This window comes from Psammomys obesus, unplaced genomic scaffold, assembly GCF_907164565.1.
Source record: "Psammomys obesus unplaced genomic scaffold, mPsaObe1.curated_primary_1811, whole genome shotgun sequence".
Classification (NCBI taxonomy): Eukaryota; Metazoa; Chordata; class Mammalia; order Rodentia; family Muridae; genus Psammomys; species Psammomys obesus.
The window spans coordinates 16,630,444-16,643,951 of NW_026596046.1; the positions used below are offsets into that span (position 1 = coordinate 16,630,444).

At 45.4% G+C, this 13,508-nt stretch overlaps 1 protein-coding gene across 2 annotated transcripts in view; it reads right to left on the reverse strand.

The window, feature by feature from the left end:
- Window positions 1–13,508, reverse strand: part of Ntrk3 (neurotrophic receptor tyrosine kinase 3) — a 372,713-nt gene that overhangs the window by 277,695 nt on the left and 81,510 nt on the right. The gene's annotated exons all lie outside the window — the stretch shown is intronic.

The window sequence follows — 13,508 nt, forward strand, 5'->3', positions numbered from 1 at the left end:
TTACCCCTCCATACTACCCTTTCATAAACACTCAGGAAGCCTGTTTAAGGCAACTTTCTCTAGACAATAGCTCAGAGGACAGCCAAGCCCACAACATCCTTTACATCCACACAGGCAGGAAATGTTCAGGTTTCTTATAACGTCTTCTCACCCACCCCGCCCCTAGAACACATGCCCATTTGAGAGATCAAGACATAGCCTTTGTTCACACATCTCTTCTCCTAATGGCTATTTAATTGTTCTCATTAGGATGTACAGGGGAAGGGAGCAGCCATTAGTCTTCTGAATAAAAGAAGAAACACGCCCACGGTTATTACTTTGCCGGGCTCAACAAACAACTTCTGAAGCGATAACATCCCTTAAAGGCAGTAGTTAGACACTGAGAACTAAGTGGCAACCTAGGAACAATGTACTCTTCTGCTGATGGGATCGGATAACAGTGCTGATTCCATCTAGATAAACATCCACCCCTACGTGAACATGCACATATTTGTATCTATTAAACACGTAGGTAAACAATGCAAACACAGAATCTTGCTTACACACACACACACACACACACACACACACACACACACACACACACGCTTTCGTGTGCGTTTATATTTAGATGAGTTCTGCACCAAGTAGAGGAGTCAAGCATAGGCTATCGTGAGGCCCAAGGGGTCGACCATTGAGAAGAAAGATGGAAACTTAACGTCCAGATTACGAATGAGTAAGCAGAAAGAAGTGTATCAACAAAATGACATGAGTAATTGGGAGGAGTGCTACTGCGCTTGCGTGCTTGGGGAAGAACCTTCCAGCAGGTAACATGGGACCCTAGAAAAGAAAGGGTAAGAATGAGCTGAGGGCCAGGAAGAAGTCCAGCCAGAAATGAAGTTCAAGAGACTGACAGGAGATAAGCAGGAGAGGGATTCATGTCATATCTACAGACATTGAGAGGAGACTGGTATTACTCCAAAGAGCAACAGAAGCCTTGGGTGGCTCTTATTGGTGATGTATCATAAACTAAATAACACTTTTTTAAATGGGAGGCCAAGACTAGAAGTTGACAGCCTGCTTAGAGGACCTCAACTATCTTCCACACAAGAAAGGAAGAAAAGAGAAGAAGAGACGTGTAGTGGAGGTTTGGATTTCTTTAAAAACTCAGTTATGTTATCTAAACATGTTTTTCCTTTAATCCTAGTGATATGGGACTGCTTTAGTTTGTCCACAGCTGTTAACTATGCCAGTTTTGTGTTCTGGTAGGGACGTGTTCTTTGCCAGCTGCAGATAGCTGAGGACTCTGGGAAGGTTTAAACACCAGAGCCAGGAGAGAGCCAGAGGACTCTGAGAAAGAAGAAGGCTGCAGCTCCCTGCTGCTGCTCCTGGTTGCTGTTGATTCAGTTTGATGAGGAAAAAGTTAAAGATAGCATGAAATGAAGATTGGACATGCCCCAAGGACTTCAACAACCCTAAACAGTAGGAAGTAGTAAAGAGATCTATGCCCCTTCTCCCACTAACCTTCTTTCTCTCCTACCTAGTGTTGGAGGGTTGTAAGGTATTAGGACAAATAAGAGAAGAGAAGAAGAAGCGTAAGAAACTCAAATAATACAGATTTAAAAATATGTGCTACAGAGAGGAGAGCAGGGAGAGGAAGGAAGAAAAGAGGAGAGGGAGGAGGGAAGAAGAAAAAAAAAACAAAGAGAAGAGATGGGTTCAAGATAAGTGCTAGAGCCATCAGAACCTGCAGCTAGCTCTTGGTATGGAGGAGAGTGCATGGTCATGTCAGGGATGTCAGGGTTTGAATATTAAATGGCCTTCAAAGACACATATTTTGAATGTTCCCTCTCAAATGGGTAGCACTATTTTGAGAAGTCATAAAATCTTTACAAGATGGGACCTATCTAAAGGAAGAAGAGAACTAGGGATGAGTCTTTGGAAATACATTACCTCTGTCCTCTTCTTTTAGTACTGTCTGTCTCCTGTCTATCAAAAAGAGAACAGCCATCCACACGCCACCTTGATGGAATGCTTAAGGACATGAGACCAAAAAACCACGGAATCTCTGAAACCATGAGCCAAAATATTCTTCCCTAAGATTTTACATCAAGCCTCTTGTCACACAACAAAAACGTCACTAATACTACTGAGGTATTGAGTGAGATGAGAAAGCCAGGTAACAGACTACACTTGGGCAGTGGAACCAAAATCATCCTCTGAAGCAGATAACAGAGGAGAGAAAGGTAAAAGAAGGGAATGGCAGGTGGATATAATCAATTAATATGCTGCATGCAGGCATAAAAATGTCACAATAAACCCATAATTTATACAAGTAACATCTATCAATAAGAGTTAACGTGTTAACAAAAGAGCTTCCTGGTCCTTGTAAACATTAAGCTTATGATGCTTGAGAGTGAAAGCAAGCAGTCTATCAGAGAAATGTGTTTGTCCTGAGACTGTGCTGAGTATGAAACAAGAACAGACATTCTAACATAAGAACAGTTAAGGAACAGGGCAGCCTATTTGTGATAAAATGGCTGGGTCTTACTCTGTCCTGTACTAGCTAACTTTCTAAGATAGATTAGGATGCTATTGGTAGAGCAACCCAACTCTTAGGGTACAGGGGGATGCTGTCAAAAGGGAAGAGACCATTTGTAGATGCCTCCAAGGTCATCTGCTTTGTTTTCTTCCCTGTGTTTATTGGTGTCCATGTCCGAAGACTTTGAGCCCACAAAAAGATCTCCAGGAAGACCCAATGATCCCAAGCGGTGCCCACCAAAATCTGCAGGGCTGAGAGTTCTGGTGTGATGTGACATTTTCAGTAAGAGCCATCTTGAGCCATTCATCACATTCTGCTTTACAAAGCCCCTGTGACTTCTTCCTACAAACTTCTACCACTACTCACTTATGAGAAGAACTGGGGTCATACAAGAACTGTATCAAGGACATTTAATGTAACCCCTGAGGACAAGCTCCCCAAAGCAAACCCTCGCTCACAGGAATGCAACAGTAGGTCTCACAAATTTTTACAGAGTCACTTCCAAAACATAACCAGTAGCCTTGGAGCTCAGAACTTGGTATCAAAGGCCACAGGTTTCAGTACCAATGTCTAGGACTTGATTGCCATTAGACTGTGTGATATTGTAACAAATCAGAGTGCTTGGATTACCCAGGTAGAAAGAAGCCTTTTTACTGTCTCTGTTCTTCCTGCTTATTGTCTACTTATAACAGCATTCTTGGGAGTAAAACCTGAACAGTGGGGGCTGAAGAGATAGTGAAGTCAGTAAAATGTTTATGGTGCAAGCATAAGGACCCAAGATGGATTCCCAGAATACGCATAAAAAACCAGGTATGGAAGAACAAGCTTGTAACCCAAGCACTGGGAAGATGAAAAAATGGATGAATCCCTGGAGCCTGGCAGCCAACTACCATCTCCTAAATAATCGTAGAACTCCAGATTCTAGTAAGAGATCCTATCTCATAAAAACAATGCATTTGGTTTCTTAAAAATGACAACCAAGTTTGACCTCTGGCCTTTACCTATATGTGTTCATATGTGCGCATGTGCACACACACACACACACACACAAACACTTAAACAAGCCCCAAACTTCCCAATTCACAAGGGTATCCTGGCAGAAATTTGGGAAGAGTCCCAGCCTGCACCTTTCAGTCCCTAGTTTTCTTCAGCGCTCCACAGAACACAACCAGTGCCGCGGATGCTGAGCACTGGCAGCCTGCAGGGACCCCATGCTCACTGAGCCTGGAGGCCTAAGAAACCTGATTAAACAACACCTCTGGTCAAAGAGGCTTCTAGTATGGACAAGCCGCCCTAGAGGCAGGACTGGCCCAGGTACACTGGGCAGGCTGACTCCTTTCCCAGAAAGGACCAGGCAGAGATCCTGCCAGGAGTTCCGGGGAGCCCCAGGCAGAAAGCAGGCTGCCAGCCACGTCCTCTTACAAAGGTCATGCTTTGCTACATCAGGCAGAAATGTCAAGAGAAAATTGGATTCTGAAAGAAAGAAAATCATAGGCACTCTGGGCAAATAAAGAATAAGAAATAGCATTATCCCCCTCCTTATTACATGGAAGAGACAGCTGGGGGCCTGGGACAACTAGTGAAGGGGAGTGAGCTTTTGTTCTTCCACGGGGGTGAGGCTTCATCTCCAGCCCACTCCTCCTCCATCCGTCAGGCCCACCAGGAGGATAAAGGTTCTTCGGATTCCTCAAGCACTTTATGAAGTGGCTACTGCGGCATTCATATGCTCTGTCCACACACACATACACCCTCACAGACATTTCCACATATAAGGACACTGCCGCACAAGTCCCAGGAGAAGGGCACTAAGTAACCTGTGCAGCTGTACCCAGAGCACTGCCCTAGAAGCATAATAGAAGTCCAGAGACAAACATACTTCCCAAACACAAGCAGGGTGTGCCATCCTCTGGCCACCCTGTCCTTTTGGGCATTTAATCATTCTCATGACATAGGATAGATGGAAAAACTGAGGTCTGGGGTTTTGATGGCATTAGCATCCAGATGGACAAAACTCGCTGCCCCAGTTTTCCTTCCTGCTGACACCTCACCTGGATCCATCTGTCAGCAGTTATTGATGGTCTGGTTATGCTGTTCATCAGACAAGAGTTTAATTAAGAGTCACCCTGCCTCTGAGCCCTGTGGCAGCCTCCTCCTGGTGCCTCCTTCCTAGCAGATCCATTGTCATCTGCCTCTGACTTTTGCTTGGGTCAATGGCCAGTATCTGAGCCACCTGACCATCAAATTAATTTGGTGAGTGAGATTTTATGAGAAGAGACATTAAACACTTTTCCAAATCCACTCCTCTCTCTCCCTTGCTCCCTCTCTCCCTCTCTCTCTCTCTCTCCTCTCTCTGTCTCTCTCTGTGTGTCTCATCTGAGACTTCCAAACAAAGCCATTAATCTTGTCCTGCACAATTGGCTCCCTCCCAGCCAGACACTGGGGTCCAGAGGTAATAAACAGTGATGATGGGAGCTTTGGAAGGAAAGAGATATAGCCACACAGATGGCCACACTCTGGACCCTATGGAGAGACAGGGCTGAGATGGCCCTCCCTGCACTAACCATGCAGAAAACAGGGATCCTCTGAAGCAATCTGCCACTCCATCTGGTAGTCAAGACCTCTGGTGAAGCAGCCCCTGGACCTTCCCAAGAGAAGCACCCATCTTTATGTAGCAGGAGTAGCCCTATGCCTGATAGCACCCTCTAGGGTAGGAGTCCTGCTACCCTATTAAAGGATCATCAATATGGACTTGCTACCATTAGAAACCAACCAGAGAAACTCTTCTGCACTCCTTAACATTTGGGCACTGAGACTTGAAAGGGGGATAGTAGGGTCTCACCAGCAGAAATTCTGAATCCACCAGAGGCTGGTGGATACCCTGGGCTAAAAGTGGAACAAACTTTTAGAAGCAGCAGCTCTTCTAGCAGAAGCAGACTCTGTGGCAGTATGTCTTCCTCTTCCGTTGCATTAGGGATGGCTGAGGAAAGTACAGGACTTCTCCATGCTTTAAACCATTCTGTTCCACCCATGCACTGCTCACCCAGCCAACCAGTCAGCCCTGACCACGTATGTCAAAATCACAGAGCCCTCTCCCAGCTGGCTCCCATTCCAACTCCTAGATGCTCACCCCATCTCTGCAACAACCCAGCCACTCTAACATAGGTTTGGGCTTCTAGAGTCATGGGCTGAAATGGTGCCTTCCCCACAAATTTCCATGCTGGAATCCGAAGAACGTTAATGTTACGAGAGATAGACCCATGGAGAGGTCACATTAAGAAAACAGGAGGTCATTAGGGTTGGTCATAATCCGACTTGAATGATATCTTTGTAAGAAGAGGTGAAATGGACATTGGTGCACTCAGAGGCAAGACACTATAGAGACACAGGGAGAATATGGTCATCAACAAACTAAAAACAGAGGCCTTGAAAGGAACCAAACCTGGAAGTACCCTTAAGCTTGGACCCTGACCCTCCAGATCTGTGAAGAAATAAATGTCTATCGTTGAAGCCACGACCACCAGCTGTGGTGTTGTATCATAGTACTCCTAGAAAATGAATACACCTGTCCTCAGTCCTTTCATTTTACCCAAGGGCCTTAGAACCAAATTGAGTGCCCCACTATAGTCTGGGAAGGACTCCAAGCCATGGCTTTCTGTCATCCCTCACTCTGTATATGCATGATCACACATGAACCAGCCTCCCAGACAAGTTCCAGCTGCTAATATCCAATCTTCTACTGGTTCATTTGTTAACCCCCTAGGTATGCTCCAGCCTCCCCCTGCGAGAGATTAGTGAGATAGAAAAACAGAGAACTGGAAAGATGCTCAGCTCACATCCCAAAGACAAATTCCACCGTTGCTGGATTTTCCTGTAGGCTTCATTCTGCAGCTACTGAAGGGCATCACATGTTTTCTGTGTGCTCAGCACTGCTACCCAGAAACCCCCTCCCAATCCCATGGCTCCTAGGCTGCAGCTTGCCAGTTGGAAACATCACAAGCAAACCTTGGTTATTTCTTTCACAGGAGCAGTTTTTGGAAGGTGCATCTCTCCTTTCCTTAAGGTCTAACACCTCCTCAGCTGTCTGGATGCCCTCTTCTTGTTTCCCTCCACATACACACACACACACATGAAAGAGTGTGTGTGTGTGTGTGTGTGTGTGTGTGTGTATGTGTATGTGTGTGTGTGTGTGTGTGTGTGTATGTATATACATATATAAGTATGTAGCTTGGTCATCTTGCAGAACTCCTAACAGTGGGAGCAGGAGCTGTCTCTGACTTTTTTTTTTTTTTTTTTGCCTGCTTTTTGGGACCCTTTTCCTCATACTGGGTTGCCTCGGCCAGTCTTAATATGGAGGGAGGTGTTGCCTAGACTTATGCAACTTAATATGCTGTGTTTTATTGATACCAATGAGAGGCCTTTCCTTTTCTGAAAAGAAATGAAAGAGAAATGTATGGGGAGGGAAGAAGGGAGGTAGGAGGTAGGGACTAGGTGGAGAATAGGAGGAGGGGAGGGAAGAAAAAGCGCTGATGGGATGTAATAATAATAATAATAATAATACATGACCGTAGTCTTAATCCATGTGAGCATCTATAATAAAATACCATAGGCTAGGAAGGGACCAGGGGATAGCTCAATCAATAGAGTGCTTACCATGTAAGCATGAGGACCTGAGTTCATCACCTAAGTCTATGTAAAAAAAGCTCAGCATGGTGACACACACTTATAATACTAGCAATGGTGAAGAAGAGACAAGTGGATCCCTGCAGCCCACTGGCCAGCAAGGCCAATGTAAGTTCCTGTTTCAAAACACAAGGTAGATAAATCCTAAGATTGTCCTCTAGCCTTTATGTGTATGGATCCCCATACACACACGCACACCAGACATACATAAGCATGCAAATATCCACACACAATCCATAGACTAGGTGGCTTACAAACAAGAGAAATCTATTTGTCATAGTTCTGGGCATCCTTGAGAGATCAAGAATCCAAGGGCAAACAAATGAGCAGTAGCTTGTGATGGCTGCTTCATCATGCGCAGCTTCTTTTCTAACTTCCCATGCTAGAAAGGACAAGGAGTTTCCCTCAGGCTTTTTTTTATTAGGGCATTAATCCCATTCCTGAAGGCTCCACCATCAGGACCTAATCACATTCTGAAGGTGTCCCTCCTAACACCATCACCTTGGAGAGGAGATGCTCAACAGATGAATGTGTGGAACATGAACATTCAGACCCCAGCATCCACCTCCCCTGACACACCAAGCTGAAATTCCTCTGGAATTACTGAAAGCATAAAAGGAAATGTCTAATAAGGAGAATCCCCCTGTTGTAGCAGCAAACCATAGATAGAGTTTTCTGAGAAAGAAAAAAATCATGAGCGAGAGACGTGGCTGACATTCTACTGACCACTTGCTCAAGAGCTAGGAGTTCACATCTCATGGTCTTGACTCTGTCATTTCAGGGACTGTCAGTGATTTGGCTGGGGGAGGCGGTGCCTCATCACCAGGAGCTAATGGCAGCACTGAGGAAGACCCAAAACACATCGAAAATGGGGGCTGGTGCCCAAGCTTCCTCTTGAAGGCCAAGAAATATTTTTCTACAACACTGATATATTTTATTTCCCTCAATTAAATTGTTGTAAAAAGGGGTGGGGGTTAAAGCCATCTGAGTCATTTTTATTCAGCTAAATTACACTGGATGGCTCATTTAATGAACTTTAATGAAGCCAAAATGCTTTCTCTAATCAAATCTCAAGTGACGTGCCTGGAGTCTTGACCTTACATCAGGAGACTGGAGGCGGCTTTCTCTAAATTGCCCTCTACTGGGCTAGGTCAGTGCTTTCCAAGGGTGGATCCCTGAGAATCTGTAGTTTGTTCACCGGCATTATGGACTATGGAGGGTATCATAATATTTGACTAAACATTCTACTGCAGAAAATCAAACAGGCTTGTTGACTACAGAATTCCACAGGGTCTTAGCAGAAGAAGTACCTGGTTTACTGAGTCTTTCAAACTTATTGGACCAGAGACCCTTTTCTAGCACATCCACCAAAAAAGCCCGGCACGCTCATCCGACATCCCATACATAGAGAACGCAGTCCTAGACCAAGACTCAGCAAGCCCCAGCTAGCAGGCTGGCAGTCTATTTTTGCAGTTTTATTGGAAAGCAGCCATTCCCGCCCATCTTTGTGTTGCCTATGGCCATATTCTAAGCAGGATAATTGCCTTCTAAAGATACTCACACCCAGAATCTGTTACACACACTCACTGTTCACTTACAAACCAAGGGGACTTTGTGGAGGTGGTGAAGGGTGTGAACCATGGACACTGAGAAATTACCGTACACTATTTTGTTGCCCAAGTGTAATCACAATAGTCCTTACAAGCATACACAAGACCTGTGCAGGCTCAAGCCACACAAAATTCCAGAATAGAGACCCAAAACAGGTGCTAAGCCCCAGCCCTTGGGGACTATTGCTAAATGGTAGCTGCTAGGAGAGGAGCATTAGTCTTGTTTACAGCTGTAGTCGAACACATTTCAGTGGATGGCCACACACCAAAGAATATATACCAGCAGTAAAGGGACTGAATGAGTTTTTAGAATAAAAAATGGACACAAAGTTGGGTGAACATGGAATGAGGGTTGTATCTGGGAGGAGTTGGGAAAAGTGGTGAATGTGAACAAAATACAATGTATGAAACTCCCAAAAATTAATAATAAAAAATATGTATTTCTTAAGTGGAAGCAGAAAGCAGATAGAAGGTCAGATAGAAACATAGCCGTAAAACAAGGCACAAGAGGACGTGGGGGTTGGCTTTGAAGATGAAGGAGGGGCTGCGAGTCTCGGAATGTGTATGGTCATTAAAAACTACAAGCATCTAGAAACAGATTCTCCTAAGGTGTCCAGAAAGGATCATGGCCCTACTGACACATTAACTCTAGACTAGGGAGATCCACTGCACACTTCTAAATCACAGAAGTGTAAGATACTATATTTGCAGTGCCTTGCATCAGCAACTGTTTTAATTTGTTATTGCAGCAATAGAAAACTGATACAGGCTGCACTCACATTAGCACAGTGGAGTTGAATAAGTCTGAAATGCTATGTGGTCCTTTCACAGGAAAAGCTTCTACCCTGGGCTGGCATTTTCTGCTTTTCTATTTTCCTTTCATTTCCTTCTTGCCTGACCTTCTTTTGCTTGTGTGTGTGTGTATGTGTGTGTGCGCGCGTGTGCATATGTAGGTGTGGTTTCACATATGTGTATGTACTTGTGGAGATTACTTCAAGTGTTCTTCATCATGGGCTGTTTACCTTTTATTTAAGACATGGTCTCTCTGGCCTGGAACTGGACAAGTAGGATAGGCTGCCTGTCCAGAAATTCCCAGGAATCCTCCTATCTTGGCCTCCCTAGCACTGAAATTAAAACCAAGCATTCAGTATCTGTCTGGTTTTATTTGGGTTCTGGGGGTTGAAATTGGGTCCCAAGTACTTTACTAAGTTATTTCACTGAGTTTTTAGTTAGTTGGTTGGCTGGTTGGTTGGCTGGCTGGCTGGCTGGCTGGCTGGCTGGTTGGTTGGTTGGTTGGTTGGTTGGTTGGTTGGTTGGTTGGTTTGGAGACAAGTGTCTCCCTATGTACACTAGGCTGCCCTTGAATTCTCAGTCTTCCTTACTTAAACCCCCAAGTACTGAGATAAAAGGTATATACAACCACATTAATCCAGATTGGCACTTTTCAACAGACACTAAACACAAGACCCATATGTCATCTAAAGTTTTCTATTAATGTGATTTCAAACAGTAGAAGGAAGGGCCAATAGACTGAAAATATCAATTCAACCTCTAATCACTATCAAAACCACCACTGAGATATTTTTCATAATTCTGTTGCTGTTGTTTTTGTAGTAAGTCTTTGAGATCCATGTGCATTTGACATTGAAAGCACAGATCAGTTAGGACTGGCCACCCCCTTCGAGTGCTCAGAGCTACAGATGTTCAAGGCAAAGCCCTACACCATCTGTGAAACCCAGTTGTTGACCAAAGTCCTCAACATCTGGGAAAGCATAATTACAAGCTTACAAATTCAAGTCAGGACAACACTGTCCCCAAATCCAGCTGTCAAAAAGCATGTTTCATGGAAAGGAAAGTACTGTGGTCCAATGCCATCTCACCGAGTGGTTTCTAGCAAACCCACAGGCTAAAGAAGCTCAAGGCAGGAATTTAGGGACCAGAACTTGAACATTGTCCTGTAGTGTTGGACAGGACAATGTTGCATACATAGGAGACCAGATGGGAACAGAAAGCTGGACTCTTCCACAATGTTTGGCCCATTTGGTTAAATGGAAAGTCTACCTTATAATTCAAGCATTTCTATGAGAAGACCTCAACCCCTGTTCCTTCTCTACCTTATAATTCAAGCATTTCTATGAGAAGACCTCAACCCCTGTTCCTTCTCATGGCCCACCTCTCTCCATCATCTCTATCCCATAACTATCCCTGACTACTTACCATGACTAGAATGGTATCTCCATGCTAACTGTTCCTGACAGCACCCTTATGTTTCCTGCAGGCTTCATACCTCTGTTCCTCATCCTACAGGCCCTCATCAATGGTCTTCCAAGAAGACAGCTTGTGTTTGCCATTCTGACATCTTCTCTCCCTCCTCTTTCCCCCTGACTGAATTTTGAATGGGCATTTCCCACAGCCCACATCTCAGACTGTCAGCTTTGAATATCAGCTGTGTGTTTACTGCCACCCCCACGGTGCTGTTTTCGTTGGAAGCAAAGAACCATTTTTCTTCATCTTCCATCCTTTAGAGTACCAGAGCCTAAGTTCAGTATATTCACTGCAAATTCAACTGAAGTCTCCCAATATTTGTTTGAAAAGCTGAATTTCCAAAGGCCCTGGAGGGAAGGGAATTTTTCCTTCTCAGAAGCCACAGTATAAAAAACAAAGAGGACACAGCAGGAAGAAGGCCACAGAACAAAGACAATCCCAGCTGCAGCAGGCATGGCTTCTGCTTCTTCCCACTTCCTTCTCTCACCTACACACTGATCTGGAGACCTCAGCCTCACTCTCCACTGCTGGGGATTCCTACAGCAGGTCAGACTTGCAGGGAGAGGGAGGAGCAGCCCTACTCCTCCCTTTAAAGCAAACACACACACACACACACACACACACACGAGTATAGCACATAAATACATTACACTGTCAAATACCACATAACATGTACCACACACCACAAACTTACATTCACTTGCAGGCTTGCACTCATGGATTTGCACACTCATCCTCACTCACTATCGAAGTCTGGCCCCACCGGAAATAGATGAATCGCTCTTCTGCAAAGGATGAAGGAGCTCTTCCTCTTGACCCTTCCCTGCCTCTGGCATCCACAAGAAAGTCTTTCCTAGCAAGAGACTAGTGGATAGCCCAGACCTGGCTAGGATTCCAATCCTTTTGCTGTTTCCAGTTCCAGGTTTTCTCTCTGACTTCAACCTGGCCAGAATATCAAGGGGACAGCCCAGCAGGACTAGGGTGAGGCCTCCAGTTTAGATCCAAGTGCTGACAGTCCTTCCCTGTTCCCATGGGAGCCTGTGTCAACACAACCTCCCAGTCTCAGGGTGGGAGGGCATTTTCAGAAAGCCAAGACCCAGCCTGAGGAGACCTCTTTTCTCTGTGACTGGACACAAGAGAAAAAAATGAAGACCCTAGTGGTTAGGAAATTCTCCCAAGATAATCCAGCAAAAGGTAACCAAAGTGAGGGTCGGGGAAATGTCCCTCCTCCTGACACCCACATCAAGGTAGATGAATAGTTCTCCCTTCTCGCCTCGGTCTATTTCTGATCCTGTGAGAGATAAAGGGGGGGGAGAAGAGAGGGAGGTCTTTGGCATCACAGGAGTCTGTATATTAGCCCTTGCTTTGAACTTCCCATTACTAGCATCCTTGTATAATTTATATAATTTCTTGGTACCTCAGTTTGCTCCCCTGTAAATGGGGGAGGAGGAAGTAATAGGTGGCCCATCCCCACATACGCTTTCGCTTTCAAAAGTGACTGAGGTGTGAAAAGCAGCTGCCACAGGCCTATCCTTTCTTCATGGCACACCCTCCCCCAGTGAACAAACATCACAGCCCAGGCCACGATCCTCTGCACCCACAAATAGCTTAATGTAATAAAACACATAAGACGATAAAATAATATGAAAAACAATTTAATGAGCCGGCAGGTAGCTAGCCCCCTCATTTCTACACCGTTGTCCCCTCCCTCCGCCTGGGGGCGGAGCCCTGATGACCTTCACCTGCCACCCGTTGCGGGTGCAAAACGGTAAAAGGATGTTCCATACCAGCTTTGTTTCTACCTCACACCAGACCCTGAGTGTTCTGGAGGCTATTCTGGGGGATTCTGCTCCTTCAGAGTTTCTTTTCAAATTAACTAAAAGCTAATTGACCCGAAACCCGTGGGCTCTCTGGAACCCCGGGGAGGCGCTGCAGGGCAGGCACTGAATTCAGGCTCTCGGCCAGGGCCACCCACATGGCGCACAAGCTGGGCAGTCAAGGCCATGGCCCTAACCGGGGCTCTGTGTGATCGATGACGTGCGTTCTATTTTTTTTTTTTTTTTAACTCAAAAGCTGTCGTGACCGAAACAAAACAAAAGATTCAGTCTGCCGAGCCGCTGAAAGAAGAACCCAGAACCGGCTACGCAGCTAAAGGCGGAGCCTCTGGAGGGAGGAAGGGAAGCAAGGTCCTGCCCCTGCCGGCCACGCCCCAGGCTGGGAGAAGCTGCCCTTGGAAACCTGAGCCCTGGAAAGGACTGTGGCGACCAACCTGGCTGGAGCACTTAGGTGGAGAAGCTATTGCTTTTAGTGAAGACGGCCTTCGTTCTAGCGTCCACCTTTGAGTTTAAAGGAAAATCTGTGACTGTCTTTAAAACATTGAAGTTATGGGCACAAAGCTACTCGGGGCTTCGTCCTAGGCTCTGCTTCTGCCA